Consider the following 19,403-nt stretch of genomic DNA (forward strand, 5'->3'; position numbering starts at 1 on the left):
CACACACACACATATATTTATAGGCAAGGAAACCTACAAATATGGGCTATTTTTCTAAAGATATGTGCCTAAAAACATGCCTTTAATAAACCTGTAACAAAAACTTGTATTATACTGTCTTCATAGGTGTGCAGTTCCCCTCTAAACATCTACTACAGTTGTTAAGAAGGCACAACCTCCCTACTCATGTCTGAAAATTTGAAGACTAAGTAAAGGATGGTAAAAAAAAATTAAATTCTATTAAAAAAATACATTCTGACACCTCTGTAGACAAACTAAAAAAAAAAAAAAAAAAGGAAAGAAGATAGTTTTTAAAAAGTCCACAGAGTCCATTTGCATACATTTCTGTATGTGCAGTTCTGCAGTGATGCTGAAAGATCCCCACAACAAGCAAGATAGAACAGAACGTAGTTTTGTAACTTAAACATTTTTTTTCTTGGCATTGATTATTGGTTTTATTGCCTAAGCATGCCAAAATGTAATGGGGAAAAAAAAAAAAAAAGCTATGAATTAGGCTACCAGAGCAACCCTCACAATTTATTTCAAGTGAATTGAATGACAGGTAAGATTTACTTGATTTTTTTTAGTACATCCAAATCTTAATATGTGATTCTGGTCAAATTTCAAGGAATGATCATTGTTATTATTCTTTCATAGCAAAAGCTCCATGAAACCCCAATTTCTATTGGGAGATTTGCTACTAATGTTAAACTAACTTTGCATGAGCATGGTATGAATAACCTGAGGATTTCTTAAATGAATGACTCTCAAACATCAGAAGGATTAAGCTGACACTAAACTGTTTGTCTACATGCTTCTTTGCCAAATGGGAAAAACTAAAAAAAAACACATATTACTCTTAATTCAGAAACATAAGTAAAGGATGAATTAATTTAAAACCTCAAAAGTCTTCTCATTGAACTGAATCTAATTTGTTACTTGGAATCCAAACCAACAAAACTGGCACCGTTTAGATTTTATGGTAATCATTTTGCACAGCTGTAAAACAACAGCCTTCCAGATGCATACAGGGATTATTGCACAAGGCTGCTCACTTCATAAGCTTGATAACAGAAGATGATTTCAGCAATTTCTGCCATTTTTGTATGCGTAAGGAGGGAGGACAGAAAACACACTTCCTTGTTTTATTGGGGGTTCATAGGTACATCACAGTTCCCGTGTTCCCAGCCCACTGGTATAAAAGCTGCCGACGTCCTCACCAGTGTGTTGTATATCTGCCTCCGTTGACCACCTATAAATCCCGCCACTTTAAGCACTGCTCCCATGTCATCGCGCTGACTCCCCCCATTGATCTATTTATTCTGTAGTTGATATCTTGAACAAGAGAGGAAGATTAGGCTTAGGAGTAAATGTGAGGTCACTGAATCAAAGTGAAGTAGAAAAAATTGGGAGGTTTACTGGCCACGTGTGTGTTGTGTATTAAAGCTGTCGCTCCCAAAGCAAAATCTTCCTTTATACATTGCCTTGGGCATTCCTCCCTATACCTGCTTTTTAGAGCCTCTGTTGGCCATTCTGTTTTTAACACAAGAAACACATGAACTTGTTTTCTTAGTTACAAAGTTGCAGATATTAGCAAAACTACATCATACAGATTTCCAAAGAGGTTCCACACACTCCATTTTCTGAGAAAAACAAAACTCACCCCTGAATTTTATTAACCAGTGTAATTGCTTTTAACACATCGGGAAGAAAGGCAAGGACTTTAAGCCCTGTTTGTATAATAATGGAAACATTGTGGTTTCTATTGGGGCTAACTTAAAACATCACATCTTTTGTCTCTGGCCACCAGCAGCAGCTATATAATCCCTTAACCACAATGGTGATCTGCCTTAGCTACTGTCTAAATTCTTGCCAAGCTTTTCATCATATGCACAGAAGAGAGATTAAATTCATATAACAGTTAACTTCAGTTCATACAGCTACTTGTAAAAACTGCTTAGTCAAGCACGTAGGTCAGTTTTGTGATAAATACCCGAATCCAGTGAAGACCATTAAATCTAACTCCTTGCCTAAACATGTGTTACAGTCAGATGTGCAGCCTGCTGTGATTCAGTTCTTGTACAAGCTGCAATTGAAGGAGATCTGGCCAGAAGACTTCCCTACAAGAACTGATTTGCTGCCAGCCATTGGTCATGAAGAACACTATATGCAAGTGTGAAAACAGCCTATATGTGCATATTTGGAACCCTGACTGTTTCGTTTCACAGACAAAGGGAACTGATATCAGAAGGGAATGAAAACATTTTTAATGCTTAGGGAAGTTCTTAAAGATTTTTTTTGAGAGTTTAGGGAGTGTTTACAATTTCCTACTTTCATGACAAAGAAGCAAGGCAGGATCCCATAGTTATGCTTTTATTACTGTGATAAAGATGGCTTTATTTTTATGGAGGCATGCTTATGCAGTATGCAATACCTATAAATTGCAATTCTCAGAAGTGTTACAGCTGCGTTGAGCTCCTGTAGCATGTTCCTGGGTATGCGCGAAACTTTATATTAACACAATTGTTTTTTGCGCACACTGCTGGGTTGAGCAGAGGGTGAAAGAAGTGACCGTGCACCACTTCCATGGTGGGCAGCCTGGCTCTTGGAGCTCCTATTTTCCCACAGCTGCAAAATACACAAGAGTAGTACACATCAAATTAAATTCATGCTATGTCTGTTTCATATTCTTCTGTGAGCTACACGCTAATCTTATGAGAACTAAAAACTCACTTTAGTGGTCTGATACTTTTCTTTCTCCCAGAAAAAATGGTGCGATGACCAGCCACTTAACTAACATTTATGGTGGCAAAAGATATAAGTGACAACATGAAATGAGGAATGAAAAAGGAACAATTCAAAATAAGTAGCTGCTGCAATTAATGGTTGGGAATCATCTGTAAGCTTCAGAGATGCCCTTGTTCCCTACTGTAGGGTTAGGAAACAACTTCTCTTTGAGAGGAGAAATTCCTCATACGATAAAGAAATCAGCTGCTGAACTGCAATGTGGACTGTGCCAAAATGTGCTGTACAACAGGCAAGCCCAAGGAACCACATGCTGTCAGAGCTTCATCTGCTGGGCTGCCACAGGTCTGCAGGTGCCACCTGAGGAGAGCAAGCCCTTGGGCTTGGGCCCCTGCTTCTAGGACTCTTTCCATATTTTGTCCAAAGGCTGTTCAACATAAGTCACAGAAAGCCCTAGAAGCAGGGCCCTGAGACCTGTATCTGTTTGTTTCTTGTAAGAGAAGAGGCTGCTTAGCTCAGGGCACACAGTGCACTGATGGATGAAGCTGTATCCACATCCATTGAGGCAGAAATTAGAAGTCACAAGCTATTGGAAAGAGCCAACACTGAGAAAATAACACAAGAGTATATAACCGTATCTCTTGGCAGCATTCTTCTAAAGGAGGAGGATGAAGCCTCTTCTAACAAGGAAAATTGTTATTATTTTTGAGTTTTCAGCTACATGTGAACACAGGTACAACACTGCTGGCCTCCACAAAGTTTTTGGGATGTACTGAAGTTATCCTCAGCATTTCCTCTTGGCCCAGTTTAGTTAGTGCTCTATACTTGCACAACCTTTTTCATCCATCTTGTCATGGGCTTCCGGATGCTCTCCCTGCAACCAGCAAGAGGCCTCGCACCTCTAGCAGCATTTGAGCCCTCATGCCAGAGGCATTACACCAACATCACAGCCTCATGCCTCTGCAATGGGGATTGGATCTGGCCAAACACTCGTTTTTTCCTGCAGCTCCAAGATCTCCAGATGTAGTGCTCATACAGTTGCACAATTTTGTGACCATACAACTGCTGTGATTTGCTCTTCCTCAGGGCAATAATGGTTTAGCAGTGTCTGTCAAGGCTTTGTCTTGGATCACTTCAACAGTCAGAGCATCCTCCTAGCAGAATTCCCATGGGGATTAAAATTAAAGTTGCTAAATAACAGAAGAACTGAAGCTGCTGTGTTTTAGACAGTTCTAATAGACATCAAATTAAGAATTCCCTGAGAAATCATTCCTTCTACTTTTAATAGCAGCTTCAGAGTTAGAGCCCTTTTATATTTAATCAACCTGCTTAAAATTCTTGCCTCCAGCAGGAAAGAATCTCAATCAGAGGGAGACAAACATTCATTAAGCCATGTACAATAAACCTGCTCTGCAGCTGAAGTGCTATTAATATCATTTTACAGAAAGAGGAAATAGAAGAATAGTGAGATGGGAGTAACTTGCTTGGGGTCACAAAAAGGTTCATGAAAGCATGGTAGAGCAGTAAACCTTGAATCAGAGACCTCTGCTATAACCTTGAGCCAGCATGCTCTCTCTTAGTATTCTTTTCCACACTGCCTGCTGTTTACTATTAATTACTATTTAAAAAAATAGAAATGCAACAAAGTTTATAAAGCGTGAATACATTGATTTCTTGAAGATCTAAACTTTTAACACATTTTAAGATTTCACTTTACAAAACAAAAACACTTATTTTTATTCTTGCTTCTTTTCCTCCAGTGAAGATCGGAATCTGACCACAGCATTTTCTGTACTGGCAAAGCAGTGCCAAGGTAAGTGTGCTGTGAGTCAGTTTTGAGCGAAGGAGGCAGAACTTGGGCTGTATGTTGATGGCCTTTTTGACTTATGACTTGTCACATCACCTCAACTTCTAGTATGCAACTCAGGGCTGTCCTGTTTGCTACTGGGAATGTATTATACAGGAACAGCAGAGATCTCTTGCAAGAGGCACTAGGTGATGCCTACAACCACGTGAAATAATTCTACTGGTAAAGAATTAGCATGCAGACCAGATGCCAACTAATCAAACATCCACAGAATTATGCAAAAATAGTGTAGGGCTAATGTTTCTGTGAGACAGGGTAGTAGAATAGGAGAAAAACTAGAGATTAACAGATTTGACAGGCTTTGTACCTCAGTAAAATATGCTTTAAGCTTGGAAAGTTATAGATATATTTTACCTGTTATATGAAGGTACAGATATGGAATTGCTAATCCCATATTATTTTGGCTAGAGAGGAAGTAGTAATTTAGTGCAGGGTCAGCTGAAACTGTAGCATCTGACAAGACATTAAGAAAAATCATAGACTTTTTTTTTTTTTTACAGATGTATATATATATATTTAATAGTTTCAGATATAGGTAAAAGAACAGATAGAGTATTTTTCCCCAGGTGGTTTGCCTGGTGCTCAGGAGAGATGCAGAGTCCTAATGCACTAGAGTAAAAACTGCTATTTTCATGCCTTCTCAGCACCCAACCTCTTGGTAATTGAAAAAACAGCTCCAGCACCCATCCCAGCTATATCGATGTCAGCGTCATGGCTGCTGCTGCAGATCTAATTTAAAGATCACTGGAATTTGTTGGTGGTCTCTCTTATGTTGGTACCATCCTGAACTTTACCAACAAGATCTGAAGCAATGAAGAACCAAAGAACCAGTGGTCCAAGGCCTGGTGCTGGTTATCACACATTAGCTGGTTTAGGATGGGCTTAGATCACCGCAGATGTAAGATAGACCATCAGCACTGTTTACAGGGGTTTGTACTTGCGGATTTTACCACAGCTGCCATCCTTACAGTCAGTTGCAGCAGCGCAGGGGATAAGGAGTAAGGTTTTGCCAGCCTTCAGCTGACTCCTGGGGCACCCAGAAGACCCCTGCAGCATCCTGCGGTACCAGGCGCTGCAAGGACCCCTTGGGAGCAGGCTCCTACACAAGAGCCTTCTACCTGTCTCCATTTTATTCCTCCTTACACTGTCCCAATACAAATATTTCAGTGCAGAAGCTGAAAAGCCATCACAGCACTGCATCCAAAGGAACTGCATTGTGACCAGGACTTAATTAAGGCAAAACAGGGGAAATCAGCAAACTCTTGAAATGAGCAGAATTGAAGACTAAAACCACAGGGGAAACTTTGGCAACTTAGTACAAGGCACGAGGAGATCATGGCACAGTGGGAAATGGAAACAACAAAAGTTGGATGGGGCTGAAAGCAAGAGGAGTAAAAGAGCCACCGAAAGCTTACGCAGTACGGCAGCGCTCAGCTGCCCCCTTGCAGTGTGCTGTTTCATGTAGCTCCCCCGAGCTCTCCCTTGCCTTTTGCGCTTCCCCTTTCTGCAGGTTAGTTGTCCCTGCAGAAGGAAATAGAAACTAAAAGGACTTTTAGTTGACTTAATTAATGCCTGTAACACTAGCCAATTGACATCAGCACCTTGTCTGTCACTCACTGTAGGAGGGGGAGATGTGTTAAAAATAACAGCCTATTTCCGCTTCTCCAGCCTGAGCTTTGCTGCAAACCAGCAGAAAAAGCCAAGGCCAAGTCAGTTAGTGACATCTTAAGGCTACTTACAGAACTGGCTATGTATTTTCTTTGCTGTATTTTGCACATAAGAACCAGAACACTGTTGTTCCTCAGGGTATTTACAGCCAGTAGCACCTGGGCATTGCTCGATCACCAGGTGGGGTACCCAGAGGCTGCTGCTGGGGCACACAGCTCAAAGAAGTCTCAGCTAACTTCAAAATCATCATTCAAGAGCTTTTCTACTTAAAAATCTGACAAAGACTGCTTCTAAACTAAGCACAGATGGACAGAAAGGATTCTCCACCATCTCTTATCTTTACAAGGAATATTTGCAAAGCACAGCTTGAGCCACACAAGTTTAATTTCACTATGCATCAATGCAAAGAGGTGAGCTTTTCCAAGGTGTGAGTCAAAGCTAACACTGCACTGACTCAGCCCTGGAGAAAACTGCTTCCCTCCACTGACACAGAGCAGGCAGGTTGTGATTAGCCACATGAGGCCTTTGTGACCATCCCCATCGGTCCAGATTACAAAGTTATAAATGGCATTTTAAAACAAAAGCGCTTTGTAATGAGTATTTCTTTTACCTTCTATTTGTAAGTAAAAGAGTAGTAGGTACTCTACAAATAGAGCAAGGCCCCTGCTGTCACCCTAAGGAAATAATCCTAAAAACTTCCTATCTGCATGGGAATCACTGTTTTCAGCCACTAACAGTGTATGACGGGATGTTCCCTCTTGAAGCCACCCCAAAGCTCAGGCAGGGAGCTGAAAAGCTCCCAAAAGGAGCTAAAACATCGCTGCTCAGCGCAATAGCTTTAACCACTGAAAACAACATTATTTTCTTTAAAAAAAGATGAATCTGAACAACAGCCAAACATTGTGTACAACTAACTCCAGCCACTAGCAAAGTACCTGTGCCTCAGGAGGTAACAAAAGCTGTGCAGCACAGAAGATTTTCATCACTGTACACCACAAGGATGAGGTGGGACTTGAAGATATACCCAAATACATGACTTCAGCTGTGTGAGAGCTGGTATATATAGGGAAGGAAGGTGCATGTTGCCCAGCTGTGGCCCATTGGTCACTCACTAAGCGTGAGAAGCAGCTGGCTGCCCCTGCAGGCATCACTCGGGCTTGGCCTTCAGCTGAGGGTGGTATGCAAAGAAAATGAAGTAGCGAGTACCCAGCAATTCTCAGTATAAAGCCACTGATCTAATTCTCAGGAGAGAAGTTATGACTGTGAAGAAGAGAGGGTTGTCAAACCCCACTGCTTTATATGCATGGTATAACATAGCTACACCTCAGCAAAACAAGCAGACAAACTCTTTGGAGAATTCCAGCATTAAATTACTTCCTCTGGTCTCAGAGTAATGTAATTTGTACACGGAGAGAATTCACAGAGCAAGCTGTCCTGAGAGATACTGCAGCTCGCAGCCTGTGCATTTGCACACAGGCAGAAGAAGGCAGTTATAGGGAAGGTTCTCCTCGCTGAACAACCAAGGCTCAGCACCTGCCGTCCGAGGGGATCTTCATTTGTGTCAAGTGCAATGAAATTTTAGTTTCTATTTCATACACAATACTGCCTTAAAACTAAACTATCCCTTTAAAAGCTTGACTGGTCTTGCAAGCACTTGTGTCATTATTTGCTTTAAATGCTGCTTATTTAAGAAGCAGAGGTGAGACAAGCTGTCTGTGTGCCTGCATCCTGGCTGCAGTGCAAGTAGTGCTCTGCCTTGTCAATCACACAAAAATGCATGCTACTTTTGAGTCGTTAACCTATGGAAAATGTAAGGCTTAATACGTCTTAGTGAGACACACACTTATCTCCTGTAGTGCCAATGTTTTGGCAGCAAGAGTTCATAGGCTCTCTAGTCCCTGATATCTAGCCACACAGCTATGTGGGCAGGTACTAAACCACTGAACACAGGAGAGTATCAGCCACTCTACATAAACACAAGTAAACTTATTCCTTAAACTTTACTAGAGGTTTATTTTATTATTTGATTGATAAACATCCTACCAGAACCTCCCGTGCCAGGCACGCTGACATGATAACTTCAGTTTGGGCTCTTCTGCTGGCATCACAAGTGGGCACCCTTGAGAGGTTTGTGAGTGCAGAATGCTTTACCATTTTTGTGGTTGATATATGAAGTTTTTTATTTAAATAACAGAGATGGTGCCTCTTATCAATTTACTGAACAAACAACACACTCCAGCATCTGATCCCTTTGAGCCACGGGTAGATTTTGTCAATCAAGCCTGTTGGGACCTCTGGCACAGAAATGACAAATCACAATGTTAGTGGAACTATTGACACACATTTTTAATACATAACTACTGTTGTTATATATAATCAGAGCTGATAGAGTTCAGCATAAAAGGGTATTTTAAAGTGCCAATAAAACCACTTAGCTTTTACAACACACTGTGTTTACTCCATTCCCCCCTTCCTCCAAAAAAGCTTTTCTTTTGAACTAAGCAATTTATATATTGGGTCAGTGTTATAAAGTAGGTATTTATAGCAGATTTCAATGGAGTAGAAGCTGGAATAAAGGTAACTTGCTTTTAAATGCAGCACGGAGGCAACTTTGCATTGATAAGATTATCAACTGTTTGTACATTGAAGATGATGTGGTCACTGGGGGGCCTCAAATTCCATCTCTGTAACTGTAACCCAAATTATTTGCCTTTCTAACAAATCATTTATATTACAATTTTCCTTGGTCTCGTTTAGTGTCAGCTGGGCCACTTGTTCAACTGCTAGGAGATGAACTAAAGAATGTAGCTGATAACACTGCAGTGTCTTTTTAATTTAATCTTTTTCTTTCAAAAAAAAAAAACACAATAAATGCTTCACAATGCTAGTAATAAAAGCAGATCTAAGCTGTATTATCACTATAAGATGATCACATACAGAGACAGTTGGCCATAACTTGTGCTTTGTTATGCCTCAGGGTTGTATTTATCTTAGAATTCAGTTTGGTATTGATGGCATAACTCATCAACCATGCTAACTGGCCCCTCATTGCTAAACTGTTCTCACCATAGTGAGACCTTCTTCCTTTGGACAAGCTAGCTCAAAGAATAAGGAGAAAAAGGGTCACATAATATATTCCATTGGTTGGAACCCAGATTTTTACCAAGCATGAACACAGAAAAATATATGCACCATTTAAACAGACAACCTTCAAGATTAAAAGGAATAAGGATTAAGTTTTTGAGAAGTCCTCTCCAGACAAATTGTGCTTTCTTATTTTTTCCCCCTAATAACAGTGCAGAAAGAAAGAGAGGAAATGCTTTAATTTGTAGACCTTTATGTCTAAATATGAACTAAAATAATGATAGTCTTTGTGATTTAAACAAATTAACATCTATAAAGCATGGATAACAGGTACAGAATGGAGAACCTTCGGATGAACTTGATTTTCTTTATGAATTAATACTGCTGTAATGGTGAGTGTTTTGTGTGTGTGTATGCTTGTTTTTAGATATCATGGTATATAGAAGAACTGTGGTGGAAGTATAGTCTTTCTCCAAATGCAAAGTATTTCTGTTTAACAAATGCAAACATTGAGTGCATACAATGGAACATGCAGACACATGGCAAATAATAGAAATTTGCATGTCCAAATAGACTAATTATGCATGCATGAATCAATAAATTGTGAAACAAATATTTTGAAAACCTATCCCCGAACAGGGGAGTGGTATGTCAGAAGGAACAAGTAACACAAACTCTTTTTTTTTTTTTTTTTTAATTTGTTTTAACTTACTGCTAGTTCCTGTACCAACCACACCACCAAGCACATTTTAACTAGGATCTAACACAGAGCCCAGAGAAGTCAATGGAAGAGATTCATACATAGTTCAGTGGCCACATGAACAATATTTTCAGAGCTTAATATAGTGAGAGCTTGTATTCAGAGCTTAATACAGAGAGAGTTTTCTATTGCTGCACATGGATTTTATAGATCATGCCTTTCCATATAAGCCAGATTGATAGTTGGATTTATCATTAAAGTCTTATCTATAAGGGAAGGAAAAGAGGATTAATTCAAATTTAAATAATTTTCTGCAACTACTCGGTGCTAGCTGGCATTCATTAACTGTGCACAGACCCAGCCGGCTTCTTGTCCCAGCCACGGTCTCTGTATGTGGGGGCTTCCACCCAAGGGATGCACCGAGCCCTGGCATGAGGAAATATCTGGCAGAGCCTGTGCCAGGAGACATGTAACGTTACAGCACCTGGAGAGGGCCAGGCTCCAAAAAAAACATATTCTGATTTCTCTCCTGACATAAGACGTTTCATTTTGGGCCTTTCCAATGCTGTAGCCAATCAATGAGGTGAGATTTTTTTTTTTTTTTTTTTTTTTTTTGTCTGTGTTGGCTGCTTGGCTCTGTACATCCTCAGTAAATAGTAAAGCCAAAGAATGAATTCAGCCGGGAGGAGAGGGGGTGCATATCAATTTTTGTTAAACATGCTTTATGTACTTCTCTTAGTTTTGTATTGGAGGGAGGCTAGGATTTCACTGTGGGAAGGGCATCATTGCTAATTCACAGTCCTGCCTTATAGGACTGAAGGAAGACTAAGAGGCAGGTGAGGTTTTGGATGGGTTTGATACTACTTTACTGTGGTCTGAGCACTAGTCATTGCTTCTAGGGGAATTTGTGATTTATCACAAAGAATTTATTTATTTATTTTTAATTTATCTTTATTTATTTATTTATTTATTTATTTATTTTTTAAATAGGCTTAGATGATCTTTACTATGCAGGAGTTATGTGCCAGTCCCATGCTCAGGGTGAACACTTTTTCTCTCTCTTCATCACCAAGTATCCCTAAGTCTCATTTTTCTTTGCAAGAGACTCTTTCCTTGATCTCCTGTTCCTCAGTGGCTTCTGTACTAAGCATTTTGTCCTATTTGTCCCCTTTTTTCTTCCTTCACAAGACCAGAAAACGCCAGACAGCGGTTAACCAGTATTCTTGAGTGTCTGGATACATGAGGACTAAGTAGGAGAAAATGTTCAGTGAGTGTCTGTGGCTCAGTTTCTATGGTAACAAATATTTTTTAAAAAAAGGCATCTACTCATAGTTGTTGGGATGTTTTAGAGATGAATTCCTTTACCACCTTTTCTCCCACAGACTGTGGAAGCACAGCACAGGGAGCTTCAGCATGCAGAGACTCTCAGGCTGAGATTACAGCATCTCTACAGCACACTTTGGTGCCAGACAGAGGTAACACTCCTAATTGACCGCAGTTTCAGAGCATTTTATGTAAGCAGGGGGAGCAGGTGGAGAGGATGTCTAAGGAGGTCAGAGAAACTGTTGCATTTGTAACCCTGCAAGCAGTGCTGGTAGTCAAGGACCCACCGCTGACTCACACAAACAGCTCAAAACTCACTTTGCTGCTATGCAAGGAGTCCTAGAGCACACTAGATATTAAACAAGATGGGAATGATGAAGTAAGAAAGTTGAATTACTTTTGGACAAGATTTTATATCAGTAGTTTTCCGTTGCGAAGAGCCTTTCCCTGGGGTTCCTGAGAGTAGGACACATACAGTGATGGACATTAGTAGTGCGCTCCATCCTTGATGGGTGTTTCTCTATCCTAGCGTGGTGCAGGGGCAGGCGAGGGTGTCAGGGGCTGGAGAGTCCCAGACAGCAGAGCCAACAATGCCACAAACTGTGGTCAGATGGGGAATGTGCAAGAAGAGGATAAGGCTGAGGGAAAGGGTAAAAGAGGCAAAATGCTATTTGGCAAAATGGCAATGGCAAAACACATGAGCTGTCTCTGCGGGATCCTCCAGGCTGCCACCATCCAGCCATTTCACAGCAAAGACAAGCACAGCATTGCTGAAAAGCCCTGTGTCCTGCTGCCCTATCCACTTATAGGTTTCAAACTACTCATCATCTCATATATCCCCATGCTGAATTCCCCCCCCCCCCCCCAGGTCATAAAATTGTCCCTCTCCAATCATCGTTAGCTTTGGTCCAGGGCCACATGGGCAAGTGTTTTCAGAGCTGTCAAACCCCGGGCTGTGCCTCCATAAATCCAGGCCTAGTGCCAACTCCCACCAGGGCACGGCCAGGCTGCCAGCCCTCCTACTGGCACAATGCGAGACCAAACCCTACTGCACCTGCACCTATGAGTATGGTGGGGAAAAATACATATACAGTTTGTGACATCAATGCAACAGCTCAGCTCTAAGTGTGCCTGAAAAGTAGAACCAAGCAGGCCCCAGGCAGAGCTGAGGCACCTCTCCCATTCCACGCGAAATGGTGGCAAGGCCCAGCGTCTCCTCACACCGCTGCCACCTGGGCCACTACCAGGTATCGGCTGCAAAAGTGAACTTGGTTTTTACCAGAGACCTTCTCTGCTGCAGCTTCATCAAAAGACTGACTTTACCCCGGTGGTGGCTCCAGTGCTTTGAACTTTACTCCTGAATCCAAATGAAGCACAAATGGGAGCCATTGACACTGTACTGAACTTTTAGGGCTGACACGCTATTTAGCAACTTATTAATGCTGGATCTTTTGAGGAAAGTTTTCACTAACCATCCACTATAAAGAGCTTTGTCAAACTGTAACCATTTTAATTTTACTACAATTGCCCCTGGAGGAGCTGGTGAAAGTTATACCAGCTGTACATTTATTTTACTGTTTTTTCCTCCCTTTTTTCTGATCATCAGTCTGTCAAGGCTATCAAGATTTACATTTAAATGTAAAACTGGACTGTCCACCAAATAGCCTTTGAAGCTATTAGCTGTGAAAGATAATCAATTGGGAATGGGCCCCTGCAGAGCACTTTTCAAGCAGAGTCATCACCAAAAAGCAATTTTGCTGGCAGGCTTTTTTTTTTTTTTAAAAAAAAAAAAAAGAAAAAAGAATCACAAATATCCCTATCCAATTAAAGTTATATCAATGGCTGATCGACGTGATTTTACAACTAAGAAAAAAATAACATTGAGTAGGTAAATTGATTCATATGATAAATCCTGAAGTTTTTATTTTTATTTTTTTTAAGAAACAAGAAGTAAAGATTGGTAATATCTTTATAACCCCCCAGCAACTATATGTACTTGCAGAAACAAAATGATCCTATGTGCCTCAAGATGAGGGGAAGTGCTACTATCTAAGGTGATAAACTTTAAGTCAGTCTTGCAAAAATTTAAAAACAAGGTACATTTTCTACACTTACTTAGTTTTACAACATTCACGCAGCATCTTACATTGTTTTTCCTCAAACTATGTCACCATTTGTAGTCCCTTTCCTTTATTGAAATAAAAATCTTGTTTCACAAAGAACTTTAATCTATTAATTATGACTGTTATGCATTATGCAGTTCAGCTTTATGCATTCCTGTTCTTTCAAATTTTCCTCTAGGCCATCGTGAGTTGTGGCTATCTCTAGTATCCATCTAGGTATTTGCATCTTGCTCATCACTGAGGTATCCAAGTTATTCTCAGCCTCACAACATACTTCTGCAGTGCATGTCACTTCTCTGGGTGAGCAATTTAGCAGCACTATTCCAATACACATATGACTAACATAACAATAAACACATCCAGTAAGTGCAGACACACTCTGGAAGTTTGAAGTTGTGATCTGGGTTAAGAAGAGGTGGAGAGTGGATATTTTCTTTCAGAAGCTGACATCTAAAAAAGAGACAGGGACTTACAGCTTTGCTAAGCTTTTATTTTGCAAACAAAATAAAATTGTTAGACAATTGTCTCAACAGCTGTGACCAACAGAGATACGTAGTGTACAGCTGTTTTGTAGGGCCAGCCTTTATTTCCAAGTATTGCCTTTAACAAATAATTTAACAGTTCTCCATTTTGGAAGATATCAATGGAAAAGTCAAACTGAAAGTGTTGGGGGCTTCTCCAAGCTTTGTTTTAGGCATCTGTCATATCAGGTTTGATAAACTGAAAGATATTCATGGCATTATACAGTATTTCATGTAGGAGGAGGAGAAGGCTTAATTCTATCCTTGTAAACTTAAACACAAACAAACAAACAAAAAAAAAACTTAGGTCACCAGAAAATTATTTTCCAGATAACGTTCAACTTTTAACTGCAGAATTGACCCACTTTTACCACTAACTGGGAGAGTTTTCACTTTCAGACGTTAAAAAACAAGTTTACTTGAGGTCTGAGACCAGGGACTAAGCACAATCCCCACAAGAACTTTGCCAAAGTTGAATCTGCAATACTAGATAATTCCTCTTTCTTATAGATGTGAATTTAAAATTCTGAAGCTTATGCAACAATTTGCCTCATATCATGGGTCACAGGGTTCAGTAGCTTCACAGCAGCAGACAATGCGACCCTGAACATACATATTATATGCTATTCTAATACTACATAGCATTAAAAAACCCTTTGCTTTGTCATAGAGTTTTTTTTTTCCACTTCCCTACAACATTGTGAAGTCTCTAAAAGATGAAAGACAGCCATGTAACCAAATACTGTATGTTTTATGAGACCTTCTCCATGTCTAGCAACTGGAATAAAGGCGAAGGCAGAACTGGATACCTGAGAGAGAGAAGAAAGCTTTTCCTGCTACAGACTTTTAATTCACAATGATACCTGAGACATTATTTCCTCAGGTCACTATAGAAACCTTTATCACCTTATGAAAGGTCATCTGGATAAGTGACAGGAGACATCAGTTTCTCTTAACAATATTGGTTTCTCTTCTTAAAATTTAAATAACAAGGCTAAAGATTTTCCAACTGGAGATGTAAAAGGCCATTAGAGTATCCAGTCAATATGCCTGAAATTATAGGATAGAAGCTATTCTGTTGAGGGCATAGCAACTTTTTTTTTTTTTTTTTTTTTTTTTTTCCCCAAACACCAGAGTATCACAATCCAAAAGGTTGATAGACTATGCAAACATAAATAAATATCCTAAAAATAAAGAGCATGGAATAAAATAAATGCATCTAAAAAAACGAGGCTTTCCCCAGTTGTTTGTCTTTTAGATAAAAATGTTTTGGCATGCTTCTATCATTTTAAAAGAACAATTTTAAATCCCACAACAGAAGGTACTTTCCACTGCAGTCAGATCATAAGAGCAATAAATAACTTTGCCAAAATGATTGGGAAATATTTTATTTTTTTAATTGCAAAAAAAAAAAAAAAAAAAAAAAGAATACCCATGTGTGTTCAACATTAATTTGGTTTTCCCCCAGATCCTGAAGGAGCTAACTTTGGGCCAATTTCTCTCATTTCTGTGCCTCCTCTCACAAGAGGACTTGATCCCATTCAATCACCCAGGAGTGCTTCTGCATCCCCAGCAACCCCCCTGTGCACAGGACAAATTGATGCTGATTTTGAGCAGGAATCTGCCATTTTGATGCAAATGACAGTTAAAGTGTTTATCAAAACCGCATAAAAGATACTGGTAACACTGATAGAGGACTTAATCCAGAGTGCTGCTGGTTTATTGTTACAACTCAACACTGCTTCTTTCTGCGGACGTTGTGCAGGAGCACACACAGATAACTGCCACACCGAAGGGCAATTAAAGGTGTTGAAGACGAAATTTTCACTGTACTATGGATTTTTTCCTGCTGCATGTTTCTATCTCACAAAAACAGAGGGAAAGCACATTCTGGTAGGCCTTGCAGAGGATAAGCCTCTGCCCATGTGATTCTCAGGTCTGGTTTTAAAAAAACGTGTTATGGAGTAATGACGATGACAAAAATAAAAAAAAAAGTTGGGAGGGAAGAAAGAGCAGAGGCCGCTTTATCTGAAATGCATGCATACTGCACCACTGCTTTCTTGGTGATCTTGCTAACATTCTTGCTGTTTAACCTCATTTCTTTAAGCAGTCAGAGACATTCACAGAAAAGGTAGGACTGTAACACAATGTAACTCACATCTGGGGCTCTGCAAGCAAACTCCTCAAAAAACACAGGCTATCTAGAGAACAAAAACTGCTGTGAACGTGTGGAAAGAATCTATCCATGGCATATTTAGTTTTGTACTGAACTGGCTCTAAGAAGAAAACATAACCCAGTGTAAACATCATCCATTTTGTACAGCGTAAGACATGCTCCTGACGAGCAGCCGGGTTTGCTTGCTCTGTGCCACATGTGCAGAGGGTGTCTTACCAGAGAGGATCTGGAGATCCCGCAGCAAGAGGAACAAAATCCATCCAAGTATTTTCTCCTGGAAAGAGATAAATTGCTACAGGGTTCTGTGGTTGTGGCAGAACTCTCAGAAGGTATACGATTTATTTACTACATGCATGCAAGCAAAGAAGCTCTACCAGAGACACTTGTTATGAATTACCATGCCCTCTCAAGGGATAGCTCTGTTGATAACATGAAGAATGTATTAAATGAATAGCAGAGATTAAAACAATCTGCTTCTACCAGCTCCAAAACACAGAGACCGTTGCTGTCAAACACAAAAGTAAAGCAAGATTATTTGAACAGAAAACTGACGAAAATTGCCTCAACTCCAGCCTTGCTTATCAGCATTTTCTTTTTTTTTTTTTGGGGTGGAGGGAAGAAGTCTCTCTAGATTGTTCACTTAAACATAATGCAATCAAGTAAACAATGTTGAAGCAGCAGCACTAAGCTTCGTCTATTCATTCACACCATTTTGTTATCTTTCCTGTTTATCTTAGAGGCACACATAGGACCAGAATGAAGGTTAGTCTTTGCCTTATGACAAATCTACTGGTTTCCTATTTTAGAAGGTAAACTATGTATTTTTTTTTTTTTTTTTAACTGAAATGCAGATAACAGAGCTGTGTATCGTTGAGTGTGACATTAGATTGAACATCAGATTCCTGTACGTACTGGTGCCTCCCCTGGGTGCAGGTCTATTGGCCAAGTGCAAACACATATAATTGCTATTCTGACCATCCACTTTGTGAACATCTCTCATTTTCAATTATTTTTGCACTGTACTACAATTCTGCAGCTGCAGAATATGTACAGGCTGAAATTAATTGACAGAGCCAAAAAATATTAATTAATGTTAAATTATGAGATTAAGTTCTGGCCATAAATCCGCTTCATGGAATCTTTACAGTAGAAAATTGTTTTTATTATTTGTTTTTTATCTTAAGTGAAAAGAAAGTGTTTCCAGCTAAACTTTCTATAACTTCTATAAAAGTGGATTTTGAAATATTTTTACCATCTGAACTTGGTAGAGTTAAAGGCAGGGAACTGTTTAACAGGAAACATATCATTAAGTAGAACAGACCACACTTTACGATTTATCTGGATCTCTTGCACCACCTACAGATGATACAAAATACTTCATCCTCACAAAACCCTGCACGTGGAGTTTGTATACACCAAGGACAGTATGAAAACCAGCATAACTTTCTAGTTGCCAAACTGTATTATATTTGCACTTACAAGTTAGTGCAAGTTTTGCACTTACAAGGGCTCAGTGGCATGGCTCTTGTCCGGCACTGCAAAGCTTCAGCACCGGCACCTCCAGCATGCAAGCTCCTCAATAAGAGCACTTAACCACACTACCCATGCAGCCTGTAGGTATTAAAACAATTATCCGTGATATCACTAGCCTTCATAAAAACAACCAGCAGGAAATATTGGTACAACAATGTGTGAGCAAGCAGATAGAGAGGGAGTCTTACCAAAAACAACCAGAAGTGTGCCTGCAAATCAATTCAGATTCTTTTGTCTTACAATAAAGAGAAAATGTGTAACAACTGGTATCAGAACCTGAATCACCAACAGACTAACAAACCCTATTCAAAGACCTAGCACAGGATTTCAAAGCAGACAATAACTTAAGAACTTATACTATTTCTGTTGCTCTGTATTACAACTTCAACAGCAAAAAAGCAGCTGGAAGAAAGCTCCCACCTGCCCCATCTCCAGCAGGACAGCAATGATGAGATACTTCAGCATAAGCGTGGAGCAGCGATGCACAGCGCACCACTGAAGGAGTCTTCCTTTCTCTGCAGGAGCTGCAACAAACCTTCTGAGCTGCCCAGATCATGTGCTGTACTGAGGACAGCCTGGCATTGCCACACACACGCTCCTGGGGAAGCTTTGCCTCCCCTGAAGCATGGCCTAAAAACACCACAACCTGGGGGAGAAATGTGTATTTATTGATGTGTGACTGGAAGTGCACCTTATATCGCTAGTGCTTACAGTAACTGTTGCACAGAAGTGCACGGAAGCACTGTATGCAGCCCAATGGTTTAACTTGTGCATGTACATGTCTGGAGGTGGGTTAATAGCAAAGAACTGTTTCTGTGCCGTGTGTTTTATTTCAAAGGTATCACAAAATGTTTGATCTATGCTACTACAGTGATCATCTATGATTTACAACCTGGCTATCAGGGACCACACATAATAAGATCAAACAGTTACCTGTGATGCCTTTTATCTTCCAAGTGCTTTACAAGCTGTTTCAACACAGTAGTAATGATCAGTTCTCTGCTACAGGCACAACAATGAGGCATGACTTGAGAGCCACAAAACACCAATGCCAGCATTAAAATTCAGTGTCTAGGCTTTCAATTTATTGTTCTCAACGAATGTTCTGCAGTGATCTAATGTAGTAAAACTCTCCCGCCTACTTCTAATTTATTTAAAAATAGGTGTGCTTAGTGACTTGGAACTGGGTCTTGTCAGCTCCAGAAATCAGTTATCTGTAGGGAAGAGATAATTAACAACAGGTGATGAACCTGTGCCACAGGAAAAGTTGGAGAACAAGGGTTGGAGAACAAGGGCAGCGAACAATATACCCTGAAATGCAGCTGTTGGTGAACTCAGAACTTGTACTTCTCATTTCAATACAGCATAGGACTACAAAATAAATATTTAATATTTCCTCTTTAATTAAGCATTCATCATGTTTCTCCTTCTAACTGATGTGTGGTCTTTTCTGACATCCCTAAGTGGAAGGACACATTGTCAGCCTGTTCAAATCCCGGATGTTTTTAAACCCCGGGTTATTTGGATTTTTTTTTTTTTTTTTTTTAAGAACATTAATTTTGAATCAAGAATTAGAAAGGCTGAATAGATCTCCAAAAAAGTATTATTTCCCATAAATAATTAAGTCAGTGATACAGGAAGACTCAGATTTAAGCAACCTTTC

At 39.9% G+C, this 19,403-nt stretch overlaps 1 long non-coding RNA gene across 2 annotated transcripts in view; it reads right to left on the reverse strand.

Moving 5' to 3' along the window:
* Positions 1-7,300, reverse strand: part of LOC119713389 (uncharacterized) — a 54,826-nt gene extending 47,526 nt beyond the window's left edge. For both annotated transcript variants that reach the window (XR_005260586.2, XR_005260585.2), the window contains exon 1: positions 7,216-7,300. This is a non-coding gene — a long non-coding RNA (uncharacterized lncRNA). The remainder of the gene's footprint in view (positions 1-7,215) is intronic.
* Between the last annotated feature and the right edge of the window lie 12,103 nt (positions 7,301-19,403).

Source organism: Anas platyrhynchos, chromosome 21 (assembly GCF_047663525.1).
Source record: "Anas platyrhynchos isolate ZD024472 breed Pekin duck chromosome 21, IASCAAS_PekinDuck_T2T, whole genome shotgun sequence".
Taxonomy (NCBI): domain Eukaryota; kingdom Metazoa; phylum Chordata; class Aves; order Anseriformes; family Anatidae; genus Anas; species Anas platyrhynchos.